The sequence below is a fragment of the Callospermophilus lateralis genome (genome assembly GCF_048772815.1).
Source record: "Callospermophilus lateralis isolate mCalLat2 chromosome 5 unlocalized genomic scaffold, mCalLat2.hap1 SUPER_5_unloc_2, whole genome shotgun sequence".
Classification (NCBI taxonomy): domain Eukaryota; kingdom Metazoa; phylum Chordata; class Mammalia; order Rodentia; family Sciuridae; genus Callospermophilus; species Callospermophilus lateralis.
This window is the reverse complement of record NW_027510148.1, coordinates 1,729,428-1,754,505: the sequence shown is the minus strand read 5'-3', so window position 1 is coordinate 1,754,505 and position 25,078 is coordinate 1,729,428. Positions and strand designations below refer to the sequence as shown.

Below are 25,078 nucleotides of genomic sequence, written 5' to 3'. Positions count from 1 at the left end.
TTTTATTTTTATTTATTTATTTTATTTTATTTCATTTAATTTCATTTTTTAAATTTTTGAATTTTTTATTTTTTATTTTATTATTTTATTTTATTTGTATTATTTTTTATTTTATTTTGTTTTATAGTTTATTTTATAATTCATTTTATTTAATTTTATTTTTTATTTTATTATTTCATTTTATTTGTATTTTTTATTTTATTTTATTCGTATTATTTTATTTATTTTATTGTTTTATTTTATTTTGTTTTATATTTTATTTTATATTTTATTTAGTTTTTTAATTTTTAAATTTTATTTCTTTTATTATTTATTTTATTTATTTTATTTTTTAATTAATTATTTTATTTTGTTTTGTTTTATATTTTATATTTCATTTCATTTATTTTTATTTTGTAATTTTTAAATTTAATTTAATTTTATTTGTATTATTTTTAAATTTTTTAAATTTTTAAAATTTTTTTATTTTATTTTATTTGTATTATTTTTTACTTTACTATTTTTTATTTTATTTTATTTTTATTTTTTATTTTATTTTTTTTGTTTTATATTTTATTTTATATCTCATTTCATTTCATTTTTAAATTTTTAAATTAATTTTATTTTAACTTTTAAAATTTATTTTATTTATTTTTTATTTTATTTATTTTTTATTTTATTTTACTTTTTATTTTTTAAATTTTTAACGTTTTAAAGTTTTTAATTTTTATATATTAATTTTTTATTTTTTAATTTGTTTATTTTATTTTATTTTATTTTACTTTATTTTGTTTTATTTTATTGCATTGCATTATATTTTATTTTATTGTCTTTTATTTATTGTATTGTATTGTATTTATTTTATTTCATGGTGTTTTACTTCATTGTATTGTATCTTATTGTATTTTATTTTATTTATTTTACTTTATTGCATTGTATTGCCTTGTATTGTATTGTATTGTTCTGTATTGTATTTTACTTTGTTGTATTGTATTTATTTTATTTTATGGTATTGTATTGTATTGTATTGTATCTTATTTTATTTATTTCCTTTTATTTTATTGCTTTGCATTGCCTTCCATTGCCTTGTATTGCCTTTTATTGTATTGTATTTTACTTTATTGTATTGTATTTTATTTTACTTATTTTATTTATTTTATTTTATTTTTTGCATTGTACTGCTTTGTATTGCATTTTACTGTATTGTATTTTACTTTATTGTATTGTATATTAATTTATTATATTGAATTGTACTGTATTTTATTTTATTTCATTGTATTTTTATATTTTATTTTATTTCATTTATTGTATTGCATTGTATTGTATTGTATTGTATTTTATTTATTTTATTTTATTTTACTGCATTGTATTGCCTTGTGTTGTATTGTCTTGCTTTGCCTTCCATTATCTTCCATTGCCTTGTATTGCCTTTTATTGCATTTTAGTGTATTGTATTTTACTTTATTGTATTGTATTGTATTGTATTTCATTTTATTGTATTGTATTTTATCTTATTTTATCTTTTTCATCTTATTTCATCTTATTGTATTTTATAGCTGGGAATTGGACCCAGGCCTTTCAGGGAATTTGATATTTATTAGGGCTGCATTTAAGGATTTGTCAGAGAGAGGAAAGCCAAAGTGATGTGAGTTAGGAAGAAGCTCAACATACATCAAGAAAAGGGAAGGGCAGTGGAGGGAGCCCATGGGGAGCAGGGCAGACCCAGGAGTTTGTTTCAGGAGCGAGCACTCTGCCCTGACATTTAGAAAGAGTCGCACAGAGGGCCTAGGAACCCACTCTCCAATGAGAAGGTTTAATCCATAGGCGTTTAGAGCGGGTCTCCAGCTTTCTCGCCAGAGTAGCATCTTGAGGGATGGCTATGGAGCAAGAGGGGTGCCTAATGCAAAGGTGTCTTCATGAAATCACAGGGAGCTGGAATGGCAGGAGGCTCCATGCCTTGCCTAGGATGTGGAGCTCCTGTGTGGCTGAACTCAGGCGCTTTCCAGCAGGGCTCTGTCACACTGTCTCTGTACCTAAACACTGACATTGCCATTGAGCCCCTGGTACTGAGCTTTACTGGAAACCAGGCTTGGTGAGGCATGTCTGTAATCCCAGCAATTTGGGAGGCTGGGACAGGAGGTTCTCAAGGTCAAAGCCAGCCTCAGCATGTTAACAAGGTTCTATCTTGAAAAATAAAAATTAAAAAAAAAAAAAAGAAGAAGAAAAAAGGATGGATATGTACTTCAGTGCCACAAAGCTCCTGGGTTCAATCCCCAGTAACTGCCAAAAAATTAAACAAAAAATAAAAAAAAATTTAACTTAAACCCTTTATTGGACAATGGTTACTATTATTACTAATGATATCATAACAACTTATTACATTTCACAATGTAATTTTCAGATCCATAATTTAATTCTGCTCTCCACAAAGTCAAACTTTTTTTTTTTAAAGAGGGGGGGAGAGAGAGAGAGAGAGAGAGAGAGAGAGAGAGAGAGAGAGAGAGAATTTTTTAATATTTATTTTTTGGTTTTCGGCAGACACAACATCTTTGTTTATATGTGGTGGTGAGGATCGAACTGCACGCATGCCAGGCAAGAGCGCTACCACTTGAGCCACATCCCGAGCAAAGTCAAACATTTATTCATTCATTCAACAAGTATGCATTCAGTGCTGACCACGTGCAAATGTGTTTGAGGTGCTGGGAATGTGTCCAAGACTTATGTTGTCCCTGGATTAAACACTTCTCCTTCTTGGTCCTTACATCTGCCAAATGAATAAACTAATAAATTAATTCTAAAACAATATATAAGGGAATAATAGAAGCTGACTTGTGCACCTTGTTGGAAAGGAAAGAGCCCCTGTGCCCTGGGGCCTTCCAGGCAGGGGAGCCCAGGGGCTGTGGGTGAGCGCAGCTGCTCCCTCCTGAAGCTGCTCCCTCCTGAAGCTGCTCCTTCCTGCAGGTGCTCCCTCCTTCTTCCTGGGGAGCATTAGAGTAGCCCAAAGGAGGGAAGAAAGGGAGTCCAGGAGGCCTGAGGAAGAGGACTGTCAAGCAGAAAGAGTTGGGCAAGGCCCTGGGCAGGAAGTGAGGCTACCAGGGATCTTTGTCTCTAAATGGAAGGAGCAGCCCCCTCCCCCAATACACACACACACACACACACACACACACACACGCGGTCTGGGAAGGGTCAGTGTCAGTTCATTCACTGGAGCTGAGAATGAATGGGAGGGACAGGGATAGCCAGGACTGAAACTGTTAGGATTCACTTGTTAATTTGGGAGATCCTCACTTCCCAGGTCCTCAGCAGGCCTCCTCTTCCTGTAGTGGGTGTGTTCAGGGCAGTTAACTGGGGAAGAAAAGATGACATGTCTCCCCAATCTTGTTAGGGATGGGGAGGGGAGAAGAGAGAGAGCAATGTGGGGCTACATCCAGAAGGTGAAGGGACCACTGTTACATTTCCCCACTGTCAATTTCTACCTTCCATTTCTATGGAAAAGGGGCTACTTCCACATGTCCAAGCAACTTTGAGCTGAGGGAGGGCCAAGTTGGGGGAAAGTGACCGAAGTCCTTGTTTTCTGTGAGGTGGGGCATAGACAGTTAAGAGTGTTCAACACCACAGCAGTCCAGAGGTCCATGGTGGCAGCTGGCAGGTGACTGGACAAGGTATTCATAGGCAAGGTTTATGCCAGGACAACAATAAACATGACAGAAAGCTTTACTTTCTTTGGCAAACAAGTACAATGAAAACAATCGGTATTTCAGCCAGTCTCTGGAATGCAGGACAGCCTGTGTCTCTGGAGTCCTCCGTGATGGTTAATATTAGGCACTTTCTTTAGTACCCTTCCTTTACAGACTCCAGCTTTCCTTAATTTTGGTAGGGCTGACACAATGTACATCTTAAGTTGTATTAAATATATATATATAGTATTTTTGTAAATGTCCCTGTAGGACTGTGCTCTGCCAGGTGTTCAAGACCAACTTGGTCAAACTGACCTTGTTCCCATCCATTCTTAAGAGTCAGCTGAGATTCATCAGCAATCACTCTTGGGGACATGGCTGAAGTCTCCTGGCTCCTTTAGATTTTCTCTATCAGTGGTGCCATGGGCCAGGCTGGGTCAGGTCAGGGTCTTGATGACCACATGTGTGGCTTCTCTTGGAAGCTTCATGCATTTCACTCTCCAGTGACCCTCCTCTTTGCAGAATATGCACCACCAGTTGGCTTTCTGTTCTCTAGGTCCTCTCCATCTCCCTTATGGCAGATCAGGTGACTCACCAGGGTTTCAGAGCCTTTAGAGGGTCCCATGATTTCCTGTGTGCTGGCTGACCTTAGAGAGCAAGGGCCAAATATTGGCTGCTTTTTCCTTTGCCCTTTTACTTCCTTGACTTTTGTCTCCAAATTTTTGGTTTTAAACACCCTTCAAGCCAATTGCACCAGTCTTAAAGAGAGAGTAACAGGTTATAGCATTAATATCTGTAAGTTTTCAGTTAACCCTTTCACTTAATTGGGTTAGTATTAGTACTGCAAATCAGCATTTTATTATACTATTTGTCCTGTAGGTGATGGCATATTCTCCCAAATTAACCTGAAAGACCCCAGCCCAGAAACCCCAGGCCCCATTGTGAAACCATCAGGGCATGTTGCTAACCCACTAAACACCAGAGAGGTCTATCTGTTAATCAGTTAAGGGTAGTCTATTGTGAAAGGACAGGATGGTTGGAAAAGAACAAAAAAAAAAAAAAAAAAAAAAAACAGGTCCCAGGGCATTCTTAGGCAAATAGGAACTGATAACATAAAGTGAAGAACAACATTGCCCTTTAGGTAATCTATATGCTGGGTTCAAAATAACCAATAAGAAACCTGTTGCTTACTGCGCGCGCGAAACCTGCCCCATTATCCTATAAAAGACCTGTACCCCAAAGCCCGGTGTGCCAGTTCACCAAAGCTCCGGCTGAGGTTTTGCTGAGCACCCGCAGGCGTCTGTGTCTGAATAAACCTCTTGCGTTTGCAGCCAGTGCCTCGTGCGTCTTTCTTGGACAGGGAATCGGTGGGTCTTTCATTTGGCGAGCCAGCCAGGAGAACTCCTGTAACCCCGTCCGGATCCCTGCCCGAGGAACACCCGGCAACCACTGGGAGGTAAACTGGCCAGCTCGTGTCATTTTGTGTCTCTTTTGTTCTATGTTTGCAGTCTTCGGTCGTTATCTGTCTGTGCGCGGTCGTTATCTGTCTGTGCGCGGCGTCCGTACAATTACGCGTAATCGCTCTGTTTTCTGGGCAGCTCGAGAAGGAGTTGACGAACTCGGACTTCTCTCCTGCCACCCTGGGAGACATCCCAGGGTTCTGAGTGGATTGCCTGTAGTAAAGTATTTTGTGAAGTATTTGGTAAAGTATTTTGTAGCTGACGGATCCATCTGAGCCTTTAGTTTCTCGGTAGCAATCCACGACATGCTGCGAATTTTGTGTTATGTGTTTCTATTGTCCTGTCTGTCCCCAGCCCAAAACCCTGGCAAGAGAACTAATCTCCCAATCTGGGGTTGTCAGACCCAATCTGAGGGGGATGCTCCCCCAATCTGTTTGTCTGAAGGGAAGGCCCCAGTTGGCTTGGGGCCAGCACCCACTTTTATTTTTTTGACAATCTGAAAAGGGAATCTATGTCTTTGTGTGTCTCTGTGTGTCTTTTTATGTCTCTGTTTAGTGTGATGGCATTGTTTTACTTTGGACTGATGCAGAGTCCCAAATTCCAATCTGCCTTAGAGGTGTGGAGATAACTTTAGCTAAATTTTAACCTAAATTGTAAGCGAGATTAGGGAAGCAGTGTTTTCTTTTCTTCCCGTAGTTGGCTTGCGTGCACCCACTGCGGTTAAGAAATGCCTGCTGGGGATCTAAAAACTTTGATATCTCACTTTAACTTTTCTCAAAACCCCGTCCTCATTATTAAATTGGCATTAATTGGCTTTGGGAATGGGAGCCGAACTTTCAGTCATAAATTCTGTCCCAGACCGAGATTCTACACTGAGGTAAGTGCACGCACCCCATGTCTGTTTGAGGTGCATCTTTCTCTCTTTCCCTCTGGAGGGTAAGGTGGGCACCCGACGGCTACTTAAACGCAACTAGTGCAGCCGCCACTCTTCAAGACTCGGGTGAGAGGTTTCTCGGCCTAGGCAGCTCTTAATCACCTGTTCAATACTGAGCAGGCATGTTGGGTTCTGCCAAAGCCGCTTCCAACTTTTCTGTCTGGGCCCGGAGAGCAATTGGCGTGAGTACACAGTGTCCTCAATCCCGATCTGCCTCGGATGCGTGGAGGTGGGGGAAGGAGTTTGGAACAACTGCGGAATTCCGGTCTGGGCTACTCTCAGACGATTCTTAAGGTTCCTTTCTCTTGAGCCTCCTCCCGACAGCCCTCAGGGGTATCTAGGGTGATCGGTAGATGAATGGCACTGAGGGAAAGCCCCAATCACATTTGCCTCCGTATGGGCTACGCAACACTCCCAACCTCGCATCCATTCCTCCTGGATGCTCCCCTTCCTTCGCAGGTCAGAAATGTTAGCAAATCAGGTTGCAGGACTAAGAAAGGCACGGGATAATTAGCAAAATCTGCCCAGGTTCCCTAAGACGCATAGGTGACTTTCAATAGTCTGTTTTACCACCCCAATGTTTAAAATGAGCTGTGTTCTTTAAGCTGCTAGAGAGGCATTTTTAGAATCAACTCTTCCGGTAATCTGCTACCTTACAACCAGTAGATATCCCTTAACACTTAGGTAGCTCCTTTAGTCTACAGTTATGCCATGAGAAAAAGAGTCAAGAAAAAAACTTGAGCCGATCAAAGTACATTCCCTCTTCCCCCTTCAAGACCTAAGGCAGATAAAAACTGACTCTACTGGAAAGTTAGGAGATATGCCAGATTGCCTGGGATTGGGTCTATCCAAAGAAGTTAATCCTGTAAGTAAAGGGGAGACTGAGAAACTCCCAGCAGCTGCCAGAGCCACCTTCGCTCTGGGGAATTTCCTCATTCTTTCCCTGCACTGTAAGGATTACTCCACCTGAATGTAGTACAGTCAGTCACACTGAGACCCTTAATTTTACACCTATAGTTGCCCCTATGTGAAAACATCTGGTCCACTCATGGGGAAATCTATGGTGCCACTGATAGAAGTCATAATTAAATGGAAGTTCAAAACCTGGAGAGATATTTTCTTATCTAGTTGTCTGATTGTTTCTTGGGGATAATCTAGGCTAAATGTGTGTCTAAAAGATGATGTTTCATTGTAACATCTGGTATCTAAATGAGTTTGAAGCATTGCACAATCTTGCAGTTAAAAGTTAGGGTTAGGTAATCGTTTAGTTTGATTTCAGATAATTCATGCCAGAGAACTTAAATACTTAGGATAAAGGAAATTAAAAGAACTCTATTTCCAAGTTGGCAAGTAACTCCCAATCATTCAGTTTTATTTTTTCATCAATTTTGAACTGGGTAGCCTGAAAAGATTCCACTAGGTGTACCAGTGCATTAATTTGGGCAAGGATAGTAAATTATGATTTGGTATCTGTTCCCCTTAGTGTATAAGATTCAGGAAAAAAAAAAAAATGTTGGATTGGGACGTTGGTCTGGCTTATTGAAATAACATTAAATAGCAACAGTCTTGGAAATTTTTTAAAAGCTTAATTTTGGATATACATGGTAGTGTGTAGTTCTCTTTTAAGATTTTCTCCAGGTGATTTAATGAAACTTAATACTACTTTAGGAACTTCAGAACAAAGAAAGTGACTTAATGATCCTAAATAAATTTCTTCTGATGGTAGAGATCCTATTTTCAGTTTTGTGTGAGCAAGTTTTTCTAGTGTAGGAAAATGTAAAAGGTATGAAATTTTATAAATTGCATCTTAAACTTGTATCATAATTTTCAACATCCAAACCTGGAAATTGTGACTTATGGTTAAAATGCCTTAGGCATGAGGTTTGTGCTCAGAATTCCAGTTTTCCCAGACCTCAGCCAGGACTTAAGCTGATATGCAAATAGAAGCCTGGAGCACTCAGTAGGAGACAGATCTGAGGCCCAAGAAAAAAAAAAAAAAAGAAAAAAAAAAGAGTAAAAGTGTCTTTTTATGGGAACTCAAATTAGATTAAACCAGAGAGTAAATTGTATGGCATTTACTAATTACAGGCCGGTCAATTTTTTCTAGGACTTTTGCTTTTTTTCTTAGATTCTGTATTTTTTTTTAGCTCATGATTTTGATCCTATAGACAAGTTAATATTTTTCTGATAAGTTCTATTTTTGATCAACTATGGAGTTTTTAAACATTGCAATGAGATTTCACCTGAGAAAGCAACAAGGCCTTCCTTTACTATTGTGTTGTGTTACACTTGTGTTACGTGTTGTATGTCAGTATGTCTGTGTGTATTTCCATATATCATACAGTGATATAACAATTGGCAGATGAGGAGTGCTCATAAAAAAATTTTTAAAAATGGATCCAAATATCTTTGACTCATGTGATTCAAATGGTTCAATTTAAATTAGGTAAACAGATGAAAGTAAAGATGTCTTTAAAACTAAGCTTATAAGTTTTTCTAGGTGTTCAAAAATAAAACCTAACAAAATGTTTATGTCTATAAAATAATCTGATTAAATTCAAAATTTACAAGTATTGTTTCAAAATGTGAACAGAAGGAGGTTAACAGATAAAAAAGAGAAACTAGAAAAAAGAGAAACTATGGATTTCATAGAGGGAAAATGTGTTTCTGGATAAGAGTCTATATGATTAAGTAATTAAGAGGGTTTAAGTAAATGATATAAAGAAGGTCTGTGTAAGTTGCTTATAAGTGTAAGTTTTTGAGCAAGTAATCTTAAAGAAATTAAACAGCTGGTTAAACAAGTGCTGCTATTTTAAAAAATTGTGCTATGACATTTCTTTAAAAGCCAAACTTGGTTAATATAAAATCATCAATGTAATTATGGTAATTTTAATATGTTCATATCTTCCAGGTATACAAGTCTGTAAGGTAAAAGCTTCAAAAGAACATTGTATCAAACTGGTGTCCTAAAGTTGTATGGTAATTTTAGGCTTAAAAAAGAGACATATTAAAGATTTATTTATATCATTTGTGTTCTATAACTGGGCTTGTTATCAATAAGATATGTACAGTTCTATGTTACCTTTTTACACTGAGATACAACTTAAGTGTATTTTTAAGTTAATGAGGGCCTAATCTGTGTAAAGGTTTTATTGTAAAACCCAAAAATACTTTGCTACTTTTCCATAAAAGGTTAGAAACTTTCAGCCTTTCTTTAACTCATGTTTTAGGTGTGATATTATGTTCATGTAAACTTGAGCAGCAGTTTATGTAAACTTTATAAAATGATGTCTAAAAAAAAAAACAAAAAACAAAGATCAGCTTTAGAACTATAGTATTTGAGATTTATAAAGAGCCCAGCCTTACTTGAGATAAGGCTCTATGTCCCATCTCGCTACATGTAAAAGTGAGTATAAAAAAGTAGGCCAGATTTCAGTACATTTAAAGTTGTGACCAGAAGTTGGTTTTTGTCACGACTGCCAGGATCTCAAACAGGGGATTATAATGTATAGCTCTGCCAAAATTCTAGGTAGCTAATATGTAAACTACCGTAGTTAGTTTTGTTTTATAGTTTGCTTTTAGATGGTCTAAGGATTGCCTTAATGTTTTAAGGAGATACTGCTTTAAGAACTCACAACCTGGGTTAATGTAAGATAAAGAGTTATCACCTACAGGATAGAGAGATAGACATTAAAGCCCAGTGCGCTTAATATAAGGCTGTTAACTTATTTGCTAGATGTTTAAGATCAAGTTTTAAAATTAAAAATTTGGCTTTTGCCCTCTGAGTCAGTCTGAGTCAAGGGATAGGGGACTTTTCCTAAGGGCTCTGCAACTCTAGGCCACATAACCTCCTGAACAGGGAGATTAATGAGACCAGTGGAGGACAGAAAGCCAATCAGTGCATTTGCTGTGAAGAGGAGGGTCATCAGAAAAGGGAGACATCCCTGATGCTTCCAAGGGAAGCCACATGGTCAAGCAAGGCCTGGACCCATCCTAGCGCAAATGGCACTAGCAGATCTGAGAAGATGCTGTAAGTTCCCGAGGACTCCCAGGGAAACTCAGCTGACTGTTAACAATAGATGGAAACAAAAGTCAGTTTGACTTGCTTCATCTTAAACACTTAGCAAAGATAGTCAAAGCCAAAACACAGCTATTCCTGGGCATTTTTAAATAAAATAATAGTTAAATGTAACTTCCATAAATAAGTAAACTAGAGGCTTCAAAAAAGATTCTCAGACAGGAATGCCTGATAACTATCAAAAGAAACTGCCAGAGTAGTTTTTAGTTCAAGGCCTTTATTTCTAACCTACACAGGTAGGCATGGTGTTTGCTAGTATGGTTATCCAGCCCTAAGTAACAGAATTAAAGATTTCTCTATTAGACACAGAGGTCAAACTAGTAAAAGGATTTTGCAAGATCAGATGACATTAAATTATTAAACTGTGTCTTAAGGGAAAGGACATCTGTAACCCTAAAAGTTAAATGTTATGTTTACAGTCCTGGTAACTGAGGATGTTAAAGCCTGATGAGGGAACTTATGTATAGTGACATGTTCCAGCTTTTGCAACACTTATTCAGTACTCATGGTTTTTGTTTCTCTCATAGAAACACCCATCCCCAGATGACAACCTGTTTTTCCCCAACCAGACCTCAAATTGAACTGACTTCTAAAAGGGAACTCACGTCCCCCAAGTTGCCCCCCACGTCTTCAAGCCCCCTCATGTTCGACACCCCTTTTTCAGCTCTGAAGCAGCCAGAACGAGTCATCGCCCCTTCTCCACACAGCAATAAAGTTTCTAAAATTAGAGGGGAACAAAGCCAAAAATGGAAAGGCAGTGTAGATAGGTAAATCGAGTCAGGTTGGATCTAGGAGGCCAATTTTAAGTAAGTCTGGAAAGTTAAAGACTGTCCCCTGAGGATTACTGTTTACCAAGATGTAGAGTCTGCCTAAATAGGCCCCCAACTGAGGAAACCATGATTGGTTCCCAAGTTTCCAGACAAAGGGGGAATGAAAGACCCCAGCCCAGAAACCCCAGGCCCCATTGTGAAACCATCAGGGCGTGTTGCTAACCCACTAAACACCAGAGAGGTCTATCTGTTAATCAGTTAAGGGTAGTCTATTGTGAAAGGACAGGATGGTTGGAAAAGAACAAAAAAAAACAGGTCCCAGGGCATTCTTAGGCAAATAGGAACTGATAACATAAAGTGAAGAACAACATTGCCCTTTAGGTAATCTATATGCTGGGTTCAAAATAACCAATAAGAAACCTGTTGCTTACTGCGCGCGCGAAACCTGCCCCATTATCCTATAAAAGACCTGTACCCCAAAGCCCGGTGTGCCAGTTCACCAAAGCTCTGGCTGAGGTTTTGCTGAGCACCCGCAGGCGTCTGTGTCTGAATAAACCTCTTGCGTTTGCAGCCAGTGCCTCGTGCGTCTTTCTTGGACAGGGAATCGGTGGGTCTTTCAAACCCAAGGGTTGTTTTTTTTGTTGTTTGTTTGATTTTTTTTCTTTTAGAAGCAGTACCTCTGCAAAACACAAACAGGCAACACTTATAAAGTTTACAAGAAAAATTTAAAAATGGAGGGCTGGGGATGTGGCTCATGTGGTAGTGCACTCGCCTGGCATGCGCAGGGTGCTGGGTTCGATCCTCAGCACCACATAAAAATATAATAAAGATGTGTCCACTGAAAACTAAAAAATAAATATTAAAAATTCTCTCTCTCTTAAAAAAATAAAATTAACAGAGCAAAAACATATTCAGTTTGTGTAGTAGCTATGAATCAAGAAAAATGACTTATAATCTTGAACCTTTACATAGTTATACATTCTATCCCCTGTTTGAGATCACAGTAATCTTTACAACAAAAATCAATCTTTTGAACACAGAAGTCTAACTTCTTTTGGAGCCATTCTAACATGGAATAAGGTGGGATGTGGGAGGCCATCCTTGCAAGTGATTCAAGTCACCTCCCCCAGCTGGGTGAGAGGCCTTAGACACATTTTTGTGTTCAGAGCTTTCCCCACCCTTCTCAAGTTGAGGGCTTGTCCCTGTGGAGGCGTGCCTGACCACAGCCCCTAAAGACCCAAGGTCTCACCTGACCTTGGGACACTGCCCCCCTTAATCTTCATTGGATGGGATTTTCCCCAGAATTTTTTGTTTCCCAATAAAAGTCCACTCCCTAGTGTGTTCTCTCTCTCTCTCTCTCTCTCTCTCTCTCTCTCTCTCTCTCTCTCTCTCTGTCTCTCCTCTTCAGTAAAGCTTGCTACTCTAATAGGTAGCTCGAGGCTTGGGGTGCGGGAAGCCATCCTGGAGCTGGTTTAAAGGTAGTTACAATCTGTCTCTTTAATTCAAACTCCCTTTGGATTCCTAGGTATGGAACCTTTACCTATGAAGCCTATGCTGGCCAAGGGCTGAAGTGGGAGCCAGAGCCTGATTTAAGGTAGTGTGGGGTTCTTCATATATCTGAAATATGAATGAAAGAAAATATGAATGAAAGAAAAGCTTAGAGAGCTTTTAACCCTTTTGTGGACAGTGGTAAAATGTTTTCATGTTTTATAATATCCACCTTTAAAAAGATCAGGCACTTATTATCTTTTAAAAATACATTACCCCAGTATAAAAAGTAACATAAGGGTTGTGGTTGTGGCTCAGCCATAGAGTGCTCACCTGGCATGCCTGAGGCATGGAGTTTGACCTTCAGCACCACATAAAAATAAAAATAAAGATATTGTGTTCACTTGGAAAAAAAAAAAACACCTAAAAATAAATAAATAAATATTTTTTAAAAGTAACAAAATTATATATATATATATATATATATATATATATATATATATATATATATATATCTTATTGATAACAGGTCCTGTTACAGAACATTAAATGACATAAAGAAATCTCTAATTAAATTTCTATTTCCAAGCTTTATATTTTAAAACTTGTATATTAGAAGAACATGAGTATACTTAATATGCAAAGAACTAGTAGTTAGCATTATGATTACACAGATGTCCTTATAATAATCAGGTTTAATTTTTTACAGTAAAATTCAGAATTCATAGATCGTTACAGGTTTGCAGAGTTTACCAGCACTACCAAAAATCAAAGGAGAGTCTTAAATCTCTTATGCATTTAGAGAACACTGTTAATGGTAAGAACTAGACTTAGTTAAAGCAGACAGATTTATATCAGTTTCTCAATTGGCAGTGTGGCTCTTTTATGTCAGATGCAATATATAAAAGATAGCGCTTGTTGGTTAAACCTATATGAACTTTCATTTTATAAACTTTTATAGAACATTTAAATAAGGCTCAGAAAAACATATTTAGTTTCAGATGTATACATCTGTCTAGGGACATATATTCGGGTTATTCATGAAAAAAAAAATCAAGCCTGGCCAAAATTATAAGTTATCTGTTTCTCTAACAAAGAAAAATCCTAAAAGTAATGGGCATCACACTTTAATATTTTAGAGCTCAAGCCTTGCACAAACTGTTACTCATTAGTGTGGAGTTTTTTAAGAGGCAGCATAGGCAGAGTAGGAGATCTGGCAAAGCTGACTCAAGTCACATTTCCAACAACCATCCAGAAGATGAATCCCCATTAATGTCTCTCTCTTAAGGGGTTATCCCCTCCTCCTCAAGGGCAAATTATTTCCTCCTAAAATAAAATTGTGGTTGAGAAAACATTGATCACTTTCTCAGGGTCCTTCTGGTCTGAAAAGCCTCCTTCTCTTCTAGGAGACCTCCAGCAGAGAGGAAAGCACTTGCAAATGAAGTTGTTACTCTTTGGGTGAGTGAGCATGTTATCTGTACATTTAATTTTTATAACAAATTTTATCCCAGGAAAGGGATCAGTCTGGAATATTTAAAAACAAAAAACTGTGCCTTAATCTTTTTCCCTTCCAGTTTGTGCTCAAGAGGTTGGGGCACAGGTCATCCTTGTTTGACCAGTCTCCCTTATCATCATCATAATGCCATCAACTTTAAGTGAGTTCCCCACTGTCAATTGGACCCAGAGATTCTCTCTACATATGTATGTATGTATGTATGTATCTAGGAAATTCTGTACAAGGAAGGTCACATTAACTATACAAAGACTGTTAGGGACCTCTCTCTGCAGAAATCAGCAGGGCCAAGACATAGGTGCTTGTATTTTAGCTTTTTGGACAACAGGTAGGGCTGCACCCAGAAGTGTCCTCTGGCCAAATAGGACATGCTGTCAGAGCTTAGAAAGGGGAGACTATTTTCTCCCCAGGTTATTGTTTTATTGAAGAGTACTGGAACCCATTGCCCCTTTACTAGTGACTGGCAGCTTTTACTTTTATTTTTTTTACCCCCATTAAGATAGGCTAGTTAATCATCAGACAATGAGTGTAATGGGCTCCAGATAAGGCTATTTATTTATTTGTTTAATTTTTCCAAATGTAAAGTAAACCCAGTGAGGTCCAGCATTCCAGTCCACTCCTTTATCCCCAGGGTGGCAGGAAAATGGAAATGGGGGTGGACCCAAATGGAGGTTGCAAAAAAAATTCAGACTTCAGGGCTAAAGGCATTCAGCCAAATAGAAAGTCACCACGGCCAAGCCAATAACTTTCATCCCTTCCCAACATCCTACAGCATAGATTCCAATAATTAGTTCGAACGCTTTTAATGTCTGTTCAGCATGGACTCTGATCAGATCCTTTATCCAGCAGCCTTAAGTTCCCAGACTAGTGTACTCAAGTGGAAAAGCTTTCAGCCACTTTCTTCTTCACATGACAGGGAAATTCATTTCTTTTTCCTCACTCAAAAATAATTTAAAAAATTGTTATCCTCTGCCATCATCCATGGATTTCATTCTTTGAACCCATGAGACAAGAACACAGAAAGAAAATCGGTGAGATCTACAGCCCGCATACATTTTATTTGTCTTCAGAGGCAGCAAACTGAGCCCTGTTCTCAAACAGATGGGAGTCCAACCGTCCCTCCCTTTACTTACAGGAATAGCTCCTCTGGTTCAGTTCCACCAGAGGCCCACTCACCCCTAACTTTCCAGGAGTTCTCCAAAAGTTTATCTTACATCTTCAGCATGGAAGTGCAGTTCATGGGGTGTCAGGCCTGTCCAAGAAACCTAGAGTGGGCTACTTCTCGGGTCCCATCTGGGGTGCCAAGATTTGTAACCAAAAGCTCCGTCCCTGTCTCTAATGCCAATTTGATAATGAGGCCAAGGTTTTGAGGAAAAGGAAAGAGAAGCTTCATTTCTTTGCTAGCAAAGGAGATAAAAATATTTTTTCAAGGGTTACATTCCAGAAGGGGGCCCCAGGTTGCCCTGATGGCCTATTAGTATTCACATTTTGGAGATCCTCACTTCCCAGATCCTCAGCAGGCACCCTCTTCCTGTAGCAGGTGTTCGAGGGCAGTTAACTAGGGGAAGAAAAGATGAATGACACTGTCTTCCAAATCTTGAGGGGGAGAGGGGAGAAGAGAGGAAAAAAAATTTTTTTTAATAAACCTTAGAGCAATGAGGGCTGCATTCAGAGGTGAAGGGACCACTGTGAGATGAACCCAGTAATCTCAAGGGAGGGGAAGCTCAGACTACCAGGATGGGGGTGGGGAAGGGCTGACTGGACTCTGGTCCATGGGAGCCAACAGAGTGTTACCGCTGAGGGACGGGAGCTGGAGTGAAATGTAGAAAGGAGTCACTGAGGTGTTTGGTCTACGTGACAAAGAAATGAGCAGGCCTTCCTTCAGAAGGGGAGGTTTTAAAATATCTTTTTATCATTCAGGGAGACCTGGAGATATTTGTGGTTAAGATTTAGGCATATAGAGCTTAGAATGTCTTTTTTTTTTTTTTTTTTTTTTTTGGTGTTGGGGATTAAACCCAGGGCCTTGTGCATGCAAAGCAAGCATTCTACCAACCGAGCTATGTCCCCAGCCCCTAGAATATCTATTTTGATGACAGGTGGCACTTGACTGTGAAAAGCTAAGGCTCAGGAGAAAGAATGAAGAAGGTCAGGAATTAGATATGGATTTAGAGGATCTGGCGGTAAATGAGCCAGAATCCCAGGGGAATGGTGGGAACCTTTTAGTGAATTGGAAGGAATGAAGAAGAGGTTGCAATAGGAACTGTGGAGATCCCTGAAGCTTAGCACACTGGAGCTGAGAAGGACTGACATTTAGTGGCCCACAGAAATCAAAATAAAATCCAGGAGGTGACAAGTCTCAAGGCCACTGTTGAGACAAGGCTGTCAGGTTCCAGGGCAGGCAGGGGGTGTTCCTGAGGCTCCCTTCACCCTGCAGAGAGAGCAGAGGCTTGTAGACTTGCCACTTCCCACCGAGAAGGTTTCCTGTCCCAGAGAATGGCTGGGAGGTTTCACCCCAGAGAGCCTTTGTCATCCCAGTGGGGAAGGCTGCACTGCAGAGCTGTCCCCTGCAAATGCTTGCACATCAGAGACAGCTTGGTTTCTACAACATCTTTCTACCTCTTCTGTTTGCAAATGAGAGGCAGAGGGCAAGCATTTGCTTGTCATCAGACAATTAAGAATCTGAAAAGAAAGTTGTCATTTACATGATTGCAAGGCCAGGGAAGGACAGGCGCAGAAATCTCCTAGAAGAAAAAATCATCTTGAACTTTGAGATGGAGTTAAAAAGGAAGAATACACTTTGGACAGATTATCAAGATAACATTAATTACATTTGCTCATAATTTCTATTTGTTCATCATTTAAGCATTTAGCATTAGAATATTATAATATTTGTTTAGCAATTACATATTAGATAAAAATGAAGTCAAAGGTGGGAGAATAGGGGGTCTTCAATGACTTGTAAAGGATTTTGTTGGAAAGGTACAGAATATACTTCAAAAGTAAGTTATTTTTATGATTTCATTTTCAACATCACCATTTTATTTAAATAACACAGTTAATTTAAACTAGTCACATCAATGACATTGGTAATGAAGATAGAATGGGCATATTAAATAAAGTGCTTGGTAGATAAAAGCGTTTCATGCAGTTACTTAGTGATTCCCCATCAGATGCCACAATATTGACAACTGTGTTTGCAAATGTCCCAGGACAGCGACTGGGTTTATGTATCTGGAACTTGCAGTGTCCAGAGGCAAGTCAGTTGGGACACTGTGGGCCAGCTGCTCAGTGGGGATCTGCACTCTCTTTTAGGTTAGAATCCTCGCCTGTCACTGGGGCAAGGTACAGAGAAAAGTACCAGGTGAATGACTTTCTGTTGCAGGCAACCCTGTGAACAACACCTGTGGGGCGGAACAGCTGTGTCTGTGACCCTCAGACCCTGAGGAGGCTGGGGCAGGAGGGGGTGGTTCAAGGCCAGCCTGGGCCTCTGAGTGAAACCCTGTCTCCAATTAAAACTTTAAAAAGGCTGCTCTGAAGTCCCAACAGATTGAGAAATCAGCACAAGAGTCCATATACTCCCACCATACACTCCCCTTAGGACTTAACACGGGAATTTCAAGCTGGACTAGGTGAAGCACTGCTCATACTTCTGGCTATTTTTCATGAAATGGGCTGCCAGAGGCTTTGGGGGTTGAACATTCATGAAAATCAGCAATATCATCTTTGACAAAAGGATGGTTTCTCAGCCAGAATGGTACAGCTTGTCCTTGCCCCACGATTCCATAAATAATTAATTTTAACTCATCACGTATTGAAGTTTTTGTCTTTTGCATGAGCTAAATGGTCCTCTGGGTGCCTCCTGACTCAGGGCCCAGTATTCAGTCGTAAGATGACTTCTAAGGAAGTACTACTGAGCTCTGTCCTAGAGAGATGGGTGCCTTTGTGTCCCATGCCAAGGCTTGTCCCCATCCCCTCAGCCTCTGTGGGCCTGGCCTCCTGGCCTCACCTCCAGCAGCCCCAGGGCTGGGCGCTGGCACCTCTCCTCCAGCTCCTCTGCCAGCTCCTTGAGGGCCTTGCTGTGCTGGGCCAGCTGGTCCTTACTGTCCCTCAGTCTCTGCAGGGTGGCTCTCTCCTCCTCCTCCAGCCTCCATAGCTGCAGCTGCTCTTCAAGGGCCAGAAAACCGCGGTGCTTCTCAAACTCCAACCTGAAGCGCTGCTGCTGGATCTCCACCTTCTCCTGGAGTAACAGGAGACCCCATCAGGGCTGGGGCAAGGTGTGGGGGGCCTGCCTCACTTGTGGGACGGGCAGCCAGAGAAGGGAAGTCCCGCATCACCTCCCACCCCTGAACCCCCCCCCCCCTCGCTCTGCACCTCTGGGAAGGACCTCAGAAAAGAGGCCAGGAACAGGAGAGGTGGCCGGTGGGGTTTTTAAGCTCAGATTCTGGGAAGACTGTGGCTGTGGGCCCCCTTGTGCTGCAGGGCCGGAGGCAAGGCCTTTGACGCGTGGGTTTCAATATCACGAGTCAAATGCAGCAGAAAGAGAAGCGTGGGGATCATCTGGGCACCTCCGAGAGTCTGTGTGGCCCCACAGCAGAGGGCTGGCTCTGCTGCTGGATGGGTGGCCAGGAAGAGCAGAAGGCCTGGTCTGTGAGGGACAACGTGACAGGAGAACACACAGATGTTCTCTCGTTCCAGGAGAAGCAAGAAACCAGCACAAGGCCATGTCCTCTGCAGAGCCCAGAAGAACTAACTGCCACGCAGGCCACTCACTCCAGGCTAATACACCAGCCCCTACCCAAATCTTTCATCATGGCTCTTGTTGTTGCTTTCCTGGTTCTGAGGACAGAACCCCTGGCTTCACTCAGGCTGGGCAAGCGCTCTGCCCCTGATGCACACCTGGCCCTCACAGGGAGATGTCTGACTGAACCTAAGGATCACACTGTGCGCAGGGTATTGCATCTAAATGTTATTCTCTTGAAATTAGTAGCTAGAAACCCAGCTTTAAACTGAGCATGAGCGGCAAGTCACCCTCCCACAGCATCTGCACCTTGGGTTGTCTGTTTTGTTTTAAACCTGATAGTTTCTTGGTTTAACTGAAAGACATAAATTATCATCAAAATTATTATAAAAGATATATATTTATATATTTGTATCCAAATAATAGTTCTCCCCAAATGTCTGGAGGTACTTTGGACTTTGGATCGCCCCTCTAGGAGAGGTGCTGCCTGCTGCCGCCATCCACTGCAGAGGCTGAGTGCTGTTGAGCGACAGCCTGCGGGGACAGTGCCTATTCCTCCTGACAAGGAGCTGAGGGCCCACTGGCCACAGCGCCAAGGTCTCCCACTTCCTTCTTCCCATTTTGCATTCCTACCTCCTTTACCATTTTCTAAATCACTGATTCATACACTCTTGGCTTCCTCCTCAGGGACACTGACTCTGCATTCCACATTCTGATTCCTGAGAGGCATAGAAATGCACACTGTCTCCCAGGGCAGACTGCTGGAGAGAGGGCTAAGCACTACCACAGGGAGGGGAGTCCGGGGATGCACCAGGGATGACAGGGTGGAGGGGCCGCGGCACCCCAGCTTCCTGCACGTCACCCTCTAGAGTGCCACAACCTCCTCTGGATATGAAGGAAAAAGAAGTGCTGCTGCAGAACTTAGAGCTGGTTTCCATCAAGCCTGTGCCTGATGGTTCTAGCTCATGTGAACATGAACGACCAAGAAGTTCAGACATGGCTACTTGCCTCTGAACGAGATATGTTAGCATCACTTCTATGTTATGATATGCGTTGGAGGTTTTAAAATGCGGGAATTCAGATCTTGCACTTGGGTTCCTGATTTCATAAATCTGTGGTCAGGCCAATATTTTAAAAAATTAAATATTATTACCTTTAAATAATAAAGATTGTGAATCAGTGCTTAATTTTACCTATAATAGACATAGCAATAGGAGAAGATAAGACTTATTTCATAAGAAAAATGTAGCAAAAATGGTCCTTGTGAGCCAGGTACAGTGGTGCACTGTAATTCCAGTGACTCACCGAGGCTGGAGGATCACAAGTTTGAGGCCACCTTCTACAGCTTAGTGGGACCTGTTTCAAAATAAAAAGTAAAAAGGGCTGTGGACGTAGCTCAATTGCAGAGCACCTTGGGTTCAATGCCCAGCACAACAAATAAATAAATAAATAAATAGAGGTCCTTATGAAAATATCTGTATGAAGGTAGTGTATCAAACTAAATTTTTGAGGAAGAAAATAATATAAAGAATGATTCTAGCAGGGTGACTTGGAGGAGAAAGAAGAGGAATATTCTATAAAATATATCTGATCATGTTATATACTGTGCTGTGTACCTAATAAACCCATCCAACATGACACTATATGTGGTTCACAGCCTTGGCACTGTGGCAGGTTTGACCTACAATTCACTCTTGAGGGGTGCAGGTACTTCTCTGGGCACTGTAGGGGGCCAAGCAACATTCCAGCCTCTGCCATGAATGGCAGCAGCAAGCCTGGTGACTCAAAGCCTCTCCAGCTGTGGAACTGGAGAGGAGGGCATGTGGTCCAGGTTCACAGCCACTGTGAGTAAATGAAATGTAGGAGAAAACCAAGGGGGGAGGGGCTGCTGAGGTGCAGAAAGAGGGGACCGTGGATGGATGACCCAAGGAGGCTGAAGGCTCCAATTCCCTCCTTGTATAGATGGTCCCTGGGAACTGCACCACATCTGTTACCAAGCCTGTGGCATTCATTATTTAACTGTCAAATACAGTTGACAAATACAGTTTGACACTATAGTAGCAGGTGGTGGCACCCACCCCAGCAGTGAGTTTCACAGTAAGATCAAGAGAGTAAAGCTATTTATAATCTGGATAGGGTCCTGCTGACAGAGGAAAAAACAAAAATGAACAATGTCATTTGGGGTCTGGGACAATTCAGGATGGCCATGAGATGTTTCTATGGAGGGCCTAAGTAAATGGCAAGCTCGCTGAAGAATGAATGCTGCAGTCTGGCTGGGCACAAAATAACCGAGCCGCCACACAGCCTTGTAGGTTCAAACAGCAACCTTTATTCTCGAACTATCACCAGCACTCTACACACACTTCCAGGGAACACACTGCCTCCACCAGGCTCTGCGCCGAACCCCGCGAGAAGTCAAAAGTAACTCCAAAGGAACTCCAAAGTAGCGGGCGCCCTAACTAGAGGCAGCAGGATCCGCCCTAATCCTGGAGCTGCCCTATTCCCAGCAGGATCCACCCTAATCCCTGGAGCCGCCCTAATCCTGGAGCAGGGTCACCTTTCAACCATTCCATCTGGCAAAAATGCCAGGCCTCATTCTGACTAAACTGTGGCTCTCAACAAATGGAAACTCAGGAAGAGGGTGGTGCCTGCAGCTCCCCAGACTCAAGCCCCCCTACCTTCCACAGCACAGTCTTCCTCCAGATGTTGGCTTCCTGCATCAGGGCCTCCTCCATCTCCTTCCTCACCAGCTCCAGCGCCATCTGCAGCTTCACCTGTGTGGAGCAGACTGTGAGGATCTACAGGATCAACTGGAAAATTCCCTAGAATGCAGGTGGACACCTTCACTGGTAACTCAGTTAATACCAGATGCAAAGATTCATCTGAAATCGTGCTCCTTGCACCATTACGATAGTAAAACTACAATGACTAAAATGTAAAAATGAGTGGCAAAACATTTTACATCAACATGATAGGAAACTTAATGACAAGAAATAGAATTACAATGTCAAATAAGTACATTTTATAACGGTGCCAATTTTGAAAAAAATGCTTATAATGAATATGTAAAAAATAGATGGAGGGAAATGAAGACATCATTAGGTGAAATGTCATCTATTGGTGCTAGGTTGAAGAGTGATACAATTTCTTATTAATTATGATGAGAAAAGTGTGTTTGTTATTAGTACTATAAGTCATGGTATTTCACCAAAAATAAATCTTGTTGGTTAAAATATGTTAAATGAAGTCAGGTGCGGTGCATGCCCATAATCTCAGCAAGTTAGAGGGTAAGGCAGGAGGATCTCAAATTCAAGGTCAGCCTCAGCAATTTAACACCGCCCTAAGCAACTTTGTGAGACCCAATCTCAAAATAAAAAAATAAAAAGTCTGAGGATGTGGCTCAGTGGTAAAGTCCCAGGGTTCAATCCTTGGTATCATTAAATAAATTAATAAATGAAATAAAAATAAAATATTTTAGGTGAAAAACACAATATTCTGTACATATTAAAAGGAGTAAAATAAGTATAAAAAAGCCTACCAAACAATCAAACAAACAAAAACCCAGAAATTACATCTCTCTTCAATGATAAGAGCCTTCCAAGAGGCAAATACATGCCTTTCTTTTTAAAACAGGAAGCTCCCATAAAAACACATACAGAAATATGTTTTTAGTAGAAAATAATACAAATTCTACCTTTAAACTTACTCAATAAATCTTACATATATATCATTCACTTTAAAATATTATAATACTCTATATAAAGTACACATAAAGTAACATTAGAATTCATGGTGGCATCAGAATAAAAAGAGGCATATGTTTGGTGTTTGTAAGGAATAGAGCCATTCTCACTTGTAGATGGAGGAAAGCTCCCTGGGACCAAAGACACTGAGCAAAAGCAAGGAGGTGAAAGAAGAGGCATGTTTGGGGACAAGAGTGACTAGGCTAATTTTGCTGGGTCCCATGTTTGGCTTGGATAAGAGCAGAAGGAAGGGGACTTCAGAACCTAGAAAGTCGTGACTGACAGGCCAAGGAGTTTGGATGGTACTTATTTTTTATCTAGTTGATTACTGAAAACAGAGAATATCTTTAGTGATATCACAGCAGCCATGTTCTGTATGGTACCTTGGGGATTTAGACAGACAGGAGCATACTTGACTTTTCAGGTAGGCTAGAAAGCGCCTAGTACCTGTAATTTGTAGAGGATAACAGAAATCAAGAGGAAAAATCAAGAGAGAAATTTCCAAGATTGTCCAGATGAATGTTGACTGGTGAATACCCCAGTCCTTAACTTAAAACAAACAAATAGAATAAATAAATGAATGCTTTAAGAAAGCTGGTGCTTGGAACTTATTACAGTGTCATGGAGTGCTTTGGCTAACTGTGCCAGTAGATTAAAAAGACAGCTTTGACCTCTTCTGTGCTAGCAGCTGTTCCAGATGCCGGGACAGGCACGTGTTTAGAGTATGTCCCAGGACCCGTGGGCACCTGTGGGAAGACACCTGGGCAGAGTCCCTCGGATTGCTCTTGGGGTCAAGCACTTCCTCAGGGGAATGCTCAAGTCCTCGGTATCCAGACCTTCGTGTGGAGTCGAGTGGCCCCCTCCTTCAGGGAACCCAGACAGTCCAGGCCCGAGCAGACGCTATTCCTCACGAAGGTCCGAGCCAGAGGGTGGCCTTAATGCCCGTGTTAAGGTACCTAGACAGACACCCGGCAAACGCCGTGCCCTAGGAATCCCGTCAGTGGAAGCGAGTACGACAGAGGTGCAGGGCTGTCACCGAGACTCACGCACAGCCCGCCCGCTCGGGATCAGGAAGACCAGCTTGAAAGCCAGGGACTGAGGGTCCTGCGCTCGGCAGCCGGTCCCGCGCTGCTAGCCGGAGCCGAGGCAGGACGACCCGGTGGGCCGGGAGCTCTGTGCCCCGGTGCCTTCCGCCCTACACGAGCGGCCCGCGGCCCCGCTTGGCACCCCGGGCTCCTGCGCTCACCTGGTAGCTCCTGGCAGCCTCCCGCAGAGACGCCGTGTGGTGGCCCTGGTGTTCGGGCGTGGTGTCGCAGACCCAGCACAGGAGTGCCTGGTCCTCCTGGCAAAAGTGGCTCAGGTCCTCGCCATGCCGCGCGCACTGGCGCGCCCCTGCGGGCCCCGCGCCCATCCCGAGCTGCCGCACGCTGTCCACCAGGCTGGCCAGCTGCCGGTTGGGCCGAAAGTTCTCGGGCCTGAAGGGGCCGCGGCACTGAGGACAGGCGTATATGTCGCCCTGCGCGCTCTCTGACTTCTCACAGAACTCCGAGATGCACCGGAGGCAGAAGCTGTGGCCGCAGTCCACGCTGATGGGGTCCTGCAGGAAATCCAGGCACACAGAGCACCGGGCCTCCTCCCGGAGCCTCTCCCTGGGCGCCCCGGAGGCCATGGTGCTCGCCTCGCCTGGCCGCGTGGCTGCTGCTGCCCCGCGGCGCAGGTTATCTCCTCTGTCGCCTGGCACCAAGAGAAGGGCTCATGGCCAGGATGGGTTATCGCTGGCTGGGGTTCAAGACTCTTAGTTAACCACTTCTGCTGATGATTTACAACTCAGACACCGTCAACCGCAGGGGTGAAATTGACATTCAAGTAATCCTCACCTCCTAGGAAGCTGAGCTCTTTCTCTCTTCCTCATTCTTCCTTCCACGGAATATTTTTAATTGAGTGCTTTGATGTAATGCAACATTTAAGTCATCTGAAAGGGAAACATTATTGAGATTTGACTACTTATCTCAAAAGTTTAAAAGTCCAAATTTTAACAAAATTTTACAAAAGTATCCTCAAGTGCATCGATGAAGGGAATTAGCCAATTGTAGCCCGGTTCTGTGGTCTGCAAGATATTCCAGGTGAACTTGACACGGAGGCACACACGTGCCTAAGGGGTGAATCCACCCTGAGCCTTTCTCCCTGGAGTCCAGGCCCTGCACCTTCACAGTGGAGCAGCTACAAACATTTCCAGGGTCTGGAGATTTGAAGAATAACTGAGCTCCTTCCTCTCCTTATTCCTCTCCCATGGCTTCCTATAGCACAGTCATTATTTAAATCTTTTTCTTTATATAATATGCTCATTTTTCTTAATCTTCTTTCTTAATCTTCTTAATCTTCTTTCCACCGAACTTCAGTTTTTCTATCTTCTGTGAATTACCTAATGATAAAGAAAAGAGACCACTGAAGAGGAGATACTGAATAGATGCATATAATGATGATAGATCTACAGCCCAGCAACAATTCTGAAGGTTTAAAAAATGTGGCACCGGGACAGGACTGAGGTTGTAGCTCAATGGTAGAGCACATGCCTAGCATGTGGGAGGCACTGGGTTCCACCCTCAGCATCACATAAAAAATAAATATTTAAAAAAATGGCACCCATTTGCTGACTGGTGTGTTACAATTGGGGCAACACATACACTGGAAGTGAGAA

At 41.6% G+C, this 25,078-nt stretch overlaps 1 pseudogene; it reads right to left on the bottom strand.

Annotated features, from left to right (window-relative positions):
• LOC143639848 (E3 ubiquitin-protein ligase TRIM58-like) overlaps positions 1-24,049 on the bottom strand; it is a 305,237-nt pseudogene extending 281,188 nt beyond the window's left edge.
• Between the last annotated feature and the right edge of the window lie 1,029 nt (positions 24,050-25,078).